Here is a 10,519-nt window from a genome sequence, read left to right as displayed (position 1 = left end):
AATTGTCTCCATAGTTTTGCCTTTGCCAGAATGTCATATAGTTGGAATCATACAGTATTGCAACTTTTTCAGACTGGCTTCTTTTACTTAGTAATATGCGTTTAAGTTTCCTCCATGTTTTTTCATGTCTTGATAGCTCGTTTCTTTTTAGTGCTGAATAATATTCCACTGTCTGGATGTACCACAGTTTATTTATCCATTCACCTACAGAAGGACATCTTGGTGGCTTCCAAGTTTTGGCAAGTATGAATAAGGCTGCTGTAAACATCCATGTGCAGCTTTTCATATGGATATAAATTTTAACTAATTTGGGTAAATACCTAGGGGTACAATTGCTGGATCCTATGGTCAGACTACGTTTAACTTTGTAAGAAACCACCAAACTGTCTTCCAAAGTGGCAGTACCATTTGGCAACAAATCGTACCACCGGCAACAAATGAGAGTTCCTGATGCACCATATCCTCACCAGCATCTGTTGTTGTCGGTGTTCTGGATTTTGGCCATTCTAATAGGTGTGTAGTGGTATGGCATTGTTGTTTTCCTTAAGACTTTTAAGACTATAGGGCATATAGGAAGTGTGGAGGTGGGTAAGGAAGAAAACAGTGTTGGCTGGAGATGAACACTGGCAGTGTTGACTGAGGGAAATATTAGGGTATCTGCTTGGATAAGAAAGAGTGCTTTGCCCAGGTTCTAGATTCAATTAGGAATAGAGAAATGTTCCAGAATATAATAAACTGGTCAAGACATCAGAATGCTTACAGAATGTCTGGCAAACCTTTGGTAAATATTTTCTCTTCTACTTTCTTCTAGAAAATTCCATGTCACTCATTGGCATCACTTCATTCTATCTGCCAAGCAAAGTCATGTTCTTTTGTAATTCCTAAGAAATCATTCACTTTGAAAATTTCCTTAGGGAAATGATCTCATTTTGTGGCACTGGTTTTTGAGCAAGGTCAAGGAGCAACGATTGAGGTGTTTTCCAGCTAGTGAATTATGGATTGGAGGCTGTTCTGAGGTCTGGTCTACCAAGAGCTGTAGAAGTTCAGGTATCAGTGACCAGAAACAAAGTAAGAGATTGACTTCCCTTGACCTGTGTCAGATAACCCTAAGTAAGATTTGTACACAGGTGTTTTTGATTGTAGATGTGTGTGTTTGGGACTACTGTCAAAAGGCCAGAGCTAAATAGTCCCTGAAAAGAGAAACTGTTGCTGCCAGAATGAACCTGCCAACATATTAAAGGTCAACCATGGTTCCAAAGAGAGAGATGGGGAGAGAGAGGGTGTGTGTGTGTGTGTGTGTGTAGGTGGTGGGCAGGGCAGAGGGCAAAATAGAGGCCTTGAGTATAATGATATATGGACTTATTAGACCTCAAAGTACAAGCCTCTGAGCCACCTAATAGATCTTTCAGGACCCTTTGAGGACGGGCATAGTCAGGACCCGTACCTGTGCAGGGGTGCAGGGCTCACCGCTAGGGGGCGATAGCCCATGATGTGCATGGTGCCCCTGGAAATAGTAAAACAGCAGCTCTGGCATGAAGTCTTATTCATCTTTAAATTCTCTGTCCCTGGCAAACCAGAGGTACACAGTTAATCTTTGTTGAATCAATCAGGAGTTTAGTTTTTTGAAACAATCTTGTCAGCTCCTTTCTCCCACAAACATTTGGTCCGTTCAACAGTTTTTGACAGAGCCACAATCCTAATGGGACATTTTAATCTCTTCTCTCAAAAATGGACATACAAAGCAGGAAATATATGGATATTTAGCATTCATTCAGTAAATATTTATTAAATGTCTGTCATGTTCCAGGAACTTCTCTTTATGCTCACGATTAGATCAAGGAAAATAATAAGCAAAAATCCCTGCTATTGCAGTTATATTCCAATTAACATTGAGGATTTAAATAGCAATTTCACAATTAGATTACATATACATGTATGTATCATACATAGCATACAGATATAAACCTTGAAAATTTTGTACATGTATAAAATGGTAATTTTTATATCTACATGTAATATGTACGTGCATATGTGTATACATATGTACATATGCACACACATAGAAATTTGTATCCATATACAGGTGACCATTAATATTTATGTAGTTACTCATATACCTGGCTAGACAGTAAATGTCACTATTTCCAACTGTGGTGAAGGGATGTTTTGTTTCTGCAGCTTTAACAAGCACATACACAGCAAGAAGGAAACGCTTTCTTTACTTCTTGGCTGCTCTTGCCTGAACACACACCAGCCTGAGCCCAGCCAGCTGTGGAGACACACAGCGAGGGGTGGTCTCTCCCTCTAGAATATGTCTCAACAGTATGGAGGGAACAGAGACCTTATGCAACAGTGTAAATAAAAATGAACACTAAAGAAAATCCCTCTTCTTTACACTCTTGATCTCCACTGTCCTAAAGCAGACATATAAGGAGACCAAGAGAAGGCATTAGCCTTAGCAGCAAGATTTCCTTTGAACTGACTAAAATCTGAATTGAAAGAAACTCTTGGAATCGCTCCTTTTTTTTGAGTTTGTGTAATTGAGTTTGCTTGGAATTCACAAAGTTACCACGTTTAAATAACTTAAAATTCCTCTAGAAAAAAAAGGTGTTTGGGACTTCCCTGGTGGTCCAGTGGTTAAGACTCCAAGCTTCCATTGTGAGAGGCCCGGGTTCGATCCCTGGTTGGGGAACTAAGATCCTGCATGCTATGCAGTGCAGCCACAAATAGAATACAATAGACAGAATAACATAGACAATTCCTCTTGAACATCATTTCCCTGGCAACTGTAATAAGCTTTTAATTAATTTTCCGTAGCCAGAAGCCTCAGTTCTGACACTGTAACTGAGAACACTTTTTCCAGAAGTGGGAAACAGGATTCCAAGTAGAGAATCCCGCTCGCGCGTGTAGTTTGTGTTTTTCTGTGCACGTGCTACAAGGCCAGGACTGTTGGCAGCAGCTCCCGGGCAGGGGTGACCTTCAATGCAGATCTTTTAGTGCTTCTTTACTAGTTGCGTTTTGAGGCACTGGAAACTCTTTAATGGCCTGGGGAGACCAAGTCACTCTTCCTTCTCGTGGTGTGTGGCCAAGGGTTCATTCTCCTTGTATAAATGGCAGCTGGGAGGGCTTGGGGATGTGAGCATGTTAGCCATTCCAGTGAAGCCAAAGCTGATGCCCATGTCTTTGTTTCTAACTCTGCTGGGTGCCTGTCTGAGGCAAGGATGCTCCCTGGGGAAACGGGTTCAAATAGCTACTGGATGATTCATCACCACTGAGATAACTTACTTCCTCTTGCGCTTCCTTTCTCCTCAGCTACCCTGCCCAGCCCTTCTGGGTCTCTTGACTCTGCAAAAGCGAAGGCTGAGTCTGTGGCCTAGGCCGCCTCAGTCCCCAGCCTGCGGTCCTCGGGGATGACTCAGAGAATGGCTTTCTACAGGAAGATGCTGCTGCCACGTGCTCTCTGCGTTCAGGATGATCTTCTCTAGGTGAGCGAAGTAGGATGAAGGGCTTGCCTAGGAAGCCTGGTCCTTACAGGCGGCAGGCCAGAATCAAAATATAATGAACACATACTGAACATTCACTGTGTTCCAGGCACGGGTTCTCTTCTCATCTGAATCTTCATTATCGTCCTAGGATGTAAGTGCTATTTTTGTCCTCACTTTACAGATGAGAGAATGGAGGTTCAGAAAGGTTAAGTGATTTGCTTGGGGTCACAGAGCTAATCCATAGCAGAGCTGGCATCTGAGGCCAGGCAGTTATCTCCAGCAGCTGCCTTGTTGGAGGAATGAAAATGTGAGCACACAGATCCGATCTCTCCTGGCAGAAGCCCAGGTTTCCAGGTCCAACGAACCCAGCCCTGCTTACTCAGTACCCCTTGGATGTACTGCACATATTTTTATCCTTTCACACTGGTCCTCAGCCTCACCATGCCACCCTTGTTATCTTTGCTTAGAATCCCTTTTCTCTTCCAGTTTGTATCCTACAAAGATTCCAAGGCTCCGCCACAGTCCCACATCTGCTAGGAAGCCTTTCCTGACTTCTGTAGTCCATTAGCATATTTTCTCTAAGTTATATCATCCTTATCCATAGATTCTGTCTATATTCTAATTTCCTATTGTCCCCTCATTTATGAGAAAATAACACTTCATCTTTGTACTTCAACTGTAAGCTCCAGAACGGCAGGGACAGTGTCTTTCCCTTCTTTTATCAGCACAGCACTGTGTGCACATGGAGGGCTCCCTGAGTCCTTACTGACTGTAGAGTGGCATAAAAGGAACAGCTCCAAGGATGAGGCAAACATTTTAAATTATGTCCAACTGTATGCAGGATCTGTCCACATATTTTACCAATGGAGTTTGTAAATATAACATTGATCTTTTAGGTTCATTGCTGCAAATATGTAATCAGGAATGTAGATGTCAGGGAAGCTTTAGACTTATATAAGCTTCATAGTCAGCAACTCAGTTCAATATGGGACCCATGCCTTCCGTCAGTTGTGTTCATCTTAAATGAAGGATAGATTCAAATGGAACGGAGTTATGAACGTGTGACTTTTGAATATCAACACTTACATAATTATTGGTTTGCAATGAGGTTTTAATCCTCAAGGTACTCAATGTGAAAAATCAACATGGTTCCCATCAGGACCAATTATTTGTTAGCTACCAAAGCCAAAGCCAGACTTGACCTTCATGTTCATTTCACCTTCACTTCACATCCTGAACCTGATTTCCTCATCTGAAAATGAATGTGGATGAGGATTCCAACATTGAGATTTTCTGATTCTAGATGAACAAGTTTTTACATCCCTTTCTGCTCCTTCCTTATTCCACAAGGAGGTAAAGAGGAGTGTTTCTGTTGGGTTGATCCTCTTTCACCCAGAGGATTAACGATGTATGCAGGGCGTCAGGCTCATGCCGGGGAATAAATATAAAAAAGAATTTAAATATTTCAAGCCTGAGATTAAGTTCTGAAAATGGATCTACTAGAATATTTTAGCCTAAGGACATGAAATGTATCACTTTGTGCTGTGAGGCGTGGTAAGTCAGTGTGTTCCTGGGAAGAGAAATCCTGAATTAGAAAAGGAATTCCAAATCCATGTGTCTGCAGGAATTTAAGGAAAAAAATCACATACTATTCCTTAGTTTTATTTGTGCAATAAATTATGCTTGCTCTTTAGCACTTATAAAATAAGGCAAATGCTTTACTCAGTGAATTAAACTCTGATTTTGTTTTCATGGGCTATCCAAGTAAGAACACATAGGAATAGGATTAATTATTAAGGACGATCAACTCAGATTTTTCAAATAAGTGCAAATCAGAGGTCAAAAGACTAATGGTAACAGCCAACATCCCGAACAGATTTTGGCATAAAGTAAGAATGAAACCCCCCCAGTTCCTGAAGCTAGCTGGGTTGGCAGAAATCATAGCTGTCTAAATACATATGACTTTTGATTGCTTCCAGAAAATGGTGACAAACTAAAATTAGCAGGAACATGGAACATCTACTTCACTGCATAATCACTACTTGTAAGTTAAGAAGGAGAATAAGATTCTGACTATTCTGATGAGTATATAGCATTTTAATTTTGTGTAAAAAATTTGGGGGGGCTTCCCTGGTGGCGCAGTGGTTGAGAGTCCGCCTGCCGATGCAGGGGACACGGGTTCGTGCCCCGATCTGGGAGGATCCCACATGCCGCGGAGTGGCTGAGCCCGTGAGCCATGGCCGCTGAGCCTGTGTGTCCGGAGCCTGTGCTCCGCGACGGGAGAGGCCACAACAGTGAGAGGCCCGCGTACCGCCAAAAAAAAAAAAAAATTTGGGGGGGGGTCACATTCTTGGCTTTGCTGAATAAAGAAAGTCGGGAAAAGAGGGGCTGCATGTTGAAGAATTCACTAAGGCTTAATGAACAAGAGTTCTTTGGGGATGCCTTAACAGTTTTAGTGTACCATTTTCTCCCTTGTACCATTAGCTTTTTCAATCCTTCAGAAAACAATAACCAGGGAACTCTTCTGTAATTTAAATCCACATTTGTTTCTTCCAAAGAGGGCTCAGATTAAAGCACCATGAAGTAATCTTACAAAGATATCACAGAAATGTATTTTTCACTATGTGTTAACAAAACCTTTTTGTTTTTAAATCTTGGAAGCCTGAGAGAAATTCTGAAAAATGAAAAAGCAGAATAACCATAAATATTTGAAGACATTAAAATCTCACCAATTAAATTTCCCATTACATTTAATAACATAAGCTTTAAAAGAGTCACTTTATCTATGAGGCCAATCTACTTCTTTACCAATGTACTTTTTTAATACTTTCTGTAAGCTTTTATTATTGTTTATCACTATATTTTATTGAGGTATAGTTGATTTATAATACTATATAAGTTTCAGTGGTTCACAATTTTTAAAGGTTATACTCCATTTATAGTTATTATAAAACATTGGCTCTATTCCCTGTGCTATACAATATATCCTTGTAGCTTATTCATTTTTTACATAGTAGTTAGTACTTCTTACTCCCCCTACCCCATCTTGTCTTTCCTTACCAATGTACTTTTAAATCCACTGTTGACCTTCTGAAAGGCCATCAGTCAGTATAGGACTATAAAAGCTGATAGAAGAGATGCAGATAACAATCAAATATAATAAAAATGAAAATACAAGACGCTGATGAAGAAGAAAAAGAACCAGAAACACAAGAGGGTGATCAGTTACCGCCTGGGACTCTTGTCAGATGAACATCTGCATGAAGTCTCCTTGCCTCCTGCCTTGGTCTAACCCGTTTGTAGGCGGTCCCGTCCCCCTGGTGGTCCCATCCCCATGGTGCCCCAGGCCTTCTGTGTGCACTGTGCCTCAGTGACAGTGGGCCACCTGCACACTCACGGTCCTGACTGGGAGCAGAAAATGCAGCAACCAGATTCTCGTCTTTCCCTCCCTGGTGAGACCTTGGAACGCTTCACGGTAGGCTTTCCCAAATTTTGTGTTTGTTTTCGTAATATTGCAGGGGTGAGTAAATCTCTTGTTCTGAGTCCCGATACCACTCCTGGAAATCTCAGAATAACGAAGTGATTCGTAGGATAACTTAGTATTAGTAGTGGAAGGATCTTAGGGTGACCCAGGGGGTGACACATTTCTTTGCTTTAAAGAAAGATGAAGCCCTGTGTATCCAGCCAAGCTCTGAGACTTGCCAGACCAAGTGCCCAGTGTGCCCTGGCGAGGCCTCATACTCGTGCGTCCTGACCCTGCACAGTCACTGCTTTACCTTATGCTGCCCCCCAAATGCGGCTCTTCTCTTTGGAGTGGACCCCAACTCCTTTGGTCCCCCCAAATGCAAGTGCTTTGCAGAAGATCCAGGAGCTGGTGAGCAGAGGCAGATCTGGGAAGCCTGCAAGTGGCCAAGTTCCACGAAGTGCCACAGGGCAGGAGTGAGGCCCTTCTCCTCCAGGGTGGCCCCCAGAGCTTTGGGTCTGCAGGTCTAAGAAGGATAAGCATCACCGGGAGGCTAACACAAAGATGTCTTCTCAAGACATTTGTCGGGGGAGGATTCCAACGCCCAACTTCACTGTTGCAAGATGTTCATTGTCCATCAACATGGACAAGAACCACAAGGTACAGTAAAACCCAACTGGAGGACAAGCCGGATTCAGGTGCATTAGGGCGGACCCAGGAAGGACAGACAGCAGCTGAATTCTGGATACCCACATCCTCCTCCTAAGGACAGCGGTATCTGCCAATGGCCACCCTTCTTTGGGAGGATGCCCTGGAAGAGACAACCGATTTCCCCGGGGAAACTCACAGATAAGCTCGGGCTTGTTTTTCAGTGGGTCCAGCCTTCCTACATCCACGCAGAGCAGCATCCACCAATCGTGAAGCAAGAATGGCTGAGCAGGGCTTCCCTGGTGGCGCAGTGGTTGAGAGTCCGCCTGCCGATGCAGGGGACACTGGTTCATGCCCTGGTCCGGGAAGATTCCACATGCCGCGGAGCGGCTGGGCCCGTGAGCCATGGCCGCTGAGCCTGCGCGTCCAGAGCCTGTGCTCCGCAAGGGGAGAGGCCACAACAGTGAGAGGCCCGCGTACCGCCAAAAAAAAAAAAAAAAAAAAAAAGAATGGCTGAGCAGAGTGTGTTTAGAAACAGTAAGACAGGTGGTGAAAACGTGAGCAAGTGTATCTCTGCCAGTCAAATTCACTGAGTGATCCAGAGAGGTGAAGTAACTTGTCCAAGGAGGCAAAGCAAGTTAACTTTGGTCTGAGACTGAAACCCAAGGTTCCATTACAATACAAATCAATACTAATGTTTGTTACTATAAATGTTATGCCTAAGTTCTAGTTACATTTAATATTTTTGTTCAAAATGGCAGTTACTTTGGAATGCCGTACTTTTATCCTGCATTCTATTTAAACAAAGTTCTTTAAGGAGTAAAGCTCCCTACCCAGACCGAGTCCCTAAAGGACACAGGTTCCTCCAGGGTGCTTCCTGCAAGACCTACGATGGACAACGTGGGTACCAGGACCTCCCGGGCATTGACCTGCAGCCCATACTCACAGCGACGCAGACACACAGAGGCCTCCTGTGACCCTTTCAAGTCAGAGATGAACGTTTCTAATGGAAATTGACACTGTTGACCTTAAGCAGCTCCAGACATGCAAACTTAGTAAGAAAACCTACCAGGAAGAAGTGGAAGGAAGCCCCTGCCCTGGGCTGGTCCGAGTCCAGCAGCCCTGGCGACTGCGAGCCCCTGCACGCCTCCCTTCCCCGGACGGGGTCCGCTGGCACCTGCGGGATTATCTGTTTTCTGTGCAGAAGTGCTGGGAAGGCTCGGTGTTCGGGGGCTGCCAGTCATGACCTGAATGCACGTGTGTGCAGCGGCCTTCCTTGCAACCCCCAGAGCTTAAAATATGAATCCCAAATTAGTCCTTCAGTGTCCTTTTCCCATTTCACTCGAGGGTGTGTTCCCTACTTCCTTCTCTTTTTCAACAAGGGTAGGGGCTCCTTGGTTGGCCTTTCAGGAGACAGTCCATGTCTCCATGATCCACCCAATGGGAGTCTTGAGACGCTGACTCCACTGAAGTCAAGGGGGCTGAAGGGATCACAGATGAAACAGGGCATTGCTACACAAGTGGCGAGCTCTGCTAGGCCTCCAGGAGGCCCCGGTCCTTCTGAGGATCACTCAACACCTACAGAACACATAACACTTCTCCACTGCTCTTGAAAAGAACTGGTTCACTCAGCATCCACAAAACCTGTTCAATTTTATCTGTGTCATATTCAAAAAATGCAGCAGGAAGGTAGGCACTATTGGTTCTCTGTATCCATTTATCTAACAATAAGTACCTACAATGAACTAGGAATTATATTTTATTATTTAAAAAATTCAGGGCTTCCCTGGTGGCGCAGTGGTTGAGAGTCCGCCTGCCGATGCGGGGGAGACAGGTTCGTGCCCCGGTCTGGGAAGATCCCACATGCCGCGGAGCGGCTGGGCCCGTGAGCCATGGCCGCTGGGCCTGTGCGTCCGGAGCCTGTGCTCCGCAGCGGGAGGGGCCACAACAGTGAGAGGCCCACGTACCACAAAAAAAAAAAAAAAAAAAAAAAAAAAAAAAATTCAAAGCTGTAAAATATGGCCCCAGGTGAGAGGTTACCAGAAGCAGCCTGAAAGGATCAAAATCGCTCACTCCCAAAATTCTGCTCTGCAGCTCAGCTGAGGATCAAAACCCCCAGACCCAAGGGAAAGTCCAAGATGGAGATGGTTTTGCCAAAGACCAAGAGGAGGGGCTCAGGAAGCCAGCCAGCCCAGGAGAGGAGCCAGACGATGGCCTCAGGCAGCACATAAGGCACAGGACATGTCGGGGATCTTGGTAGGACCTCCCACCTTGCCCTCCAATTTGGTTTTAAATCCCTGACTTCTTTCTCTTCTCTCAGTTAAAAAAAAAAAAAAAAAAAAGCCAAAAAGGAAAAATTCACTGGGATACTTTCATTTGTTAAGTCAAATCTAAACTTAAAGTCAGTAAATTGTGTGGTTTTCTTCATCCTTCATTAATGATGAAAACTGTCCATTCAAAAACTACACTAAGACAATGTGTTCCTAAATAGCAATACAGCTTTAATTGTAGGGCATGAATCACCTTGCAAACAAATTACATCACGATGATTTATCAATAGGTACTGTACTGGCTGTTGTCGGGTGTTCTTTTGGCAAACGTAGAACAAACCAGAGAACGAAATGTAAGTCTCCATCATCATGTAGAAAAACAAAACAAACCTAAAGTATCTACCTTCGTGTCAAGTGATTCATACTGCAAAAGTAAAACTGAAATCTACACTTACAGCAGAGTTTTAAAAATCCTTAGTGTAAGAAACATAACCAATTAATACAGATCAATGCTCATTAATATGGAAAATTTTCCTATACAGAGGTAGAGTCCAGTGCACAGGGCTAAAACAATATTCAATAGTCTAAACAAGACTGAGTCAGGTTTTACGGAACCCTTTAAGTTATCAGACTGTATGTACATACATACAATA

Source organism: Hyperoodon ampullatus (assembly GCF_949752795.1).
Source record: "Hyperoodon ampullatus genome assembly, chromosome: 3".
Taxonomy (NCBI): Eukaryota; Metazoa; Chordata; class Mammalia; order Artiodactyla; family Ziphiidae; genus Hyperoodon; species Hyperoodon ampullatus.
This window is presented reverse-complemented; position numbering follows the sequence as displayed.